The 920-nt window shown below is 37.8% G+C and overlaps 1 protein-coding gene across 5 annotated transcripts in view; it reads right to left on the bottom strand.

The window, feature by feature from the left end:
• LOC145242656 (protocadherin gamma-C4-like) overlaps positions 1 to 91 on the bottom strand; it is a 655877-nt gene extending 655786 nt beyond the window's left edge. For 4 of the 5 annotated variants that reach the window (XM_080105783.1, XM_080105781.1, XM_080105785.1 and 1 more), the window contains exon 1: positions 1 to 90. This exon is cut by the window's left edge and continues 706 nt beyond it. The gene's annotated coding sequence lies outside the window, so the exon portion shown is untranslated. The other variant, XM_080105784.1, reaches the window with a different exon arrangement.
• Between the last annotated feature and the right edge of the window lie 829 nt (positions 92 to 920).

Raw genomic sequence — 920 nt, forward strand, 5'->3', positions numbered from 1 at the left:
GTGGGTCGGCTCAAATGTTTAACTCCGGACCGATCAGACTGATATCGATATGTTCAGAGCACATTGCTAAAGATGTTACACACACACACACACACACACACACACACACACACACACACACACACACACACACTGGTAATCAGGAACTCGGAACAATTTCGCCCAAGGCCGTAATCTGTCTAATGGGGTTGAACGCGCACCTGCTACGTTGATATGATTACGCTGCAAATTAGTAACTCAACTGACTAATTATGACTTGATGAAATTCTTGCGGGGTTTTCGAAGCACAACAATGATAACTTATGCTAACAAATGCAAATTACAGGGAGGGTAGAAAAAAAAATTTTCTTATTATTTCTGAATTTTTTTTTTTTTTTTTTACATTGGCATCACCATTTATCAAGGCCCAGAGACCACTCGAGGATAACGGTTAAAAGTGTACAGTAGTCAATTGGACAATATAGTAATCGTTAGTAATGGAAATTCTCTAAATTTGTTAACTTAAGTGGAACAGCTCATCAAGAACTTGTTTACGTTAGACTTGAAGACAACCATATTGTAGTCGGCTGGAAAGCAGGAAAACGGAAGACAATTCCACAGGCGTGCAGTTCTAAGAAAGAAGCTTTGTTCTTGGAATTTAGGTTTAGGCACATATAAAGAGTGGAGGGGCATAGATTGAAGCTCAGTCGAGCAATTGCCATGAAAATAACTATAAAATAGAGACAAACTCGCAATATCTCTTCTGTGAGATAGAGGTTATGAGAATTGGTTATTATTATTATTTGGGATTTTCATTTTCACAACGTTTCGACCTTCTTCAGATGTATCTTATCGAATACAGTAATCTTTCTGTCCAGCTCTGGAATCTGCATAAAATTTCAAACGAAACCTTTTATTTAATCCACGAAGGTAACATGCTC

This window comes from Euprymna scolopes, chromosome 21, assembly GCF_053919585.1.
Source record: "Euprymna scolopes isolate OS-2025 chromosome 21, ASM5391958v1, whole genome shotgun sequence".
In the NCBI taxonomy this organism is placed as follows: domain Eukaryota; kingdom Metazoa; phylum Mollusca; class Cephalopoda; order Sepiida; family Sepiolidae; genus Euprymna; species Euprymna scolopes.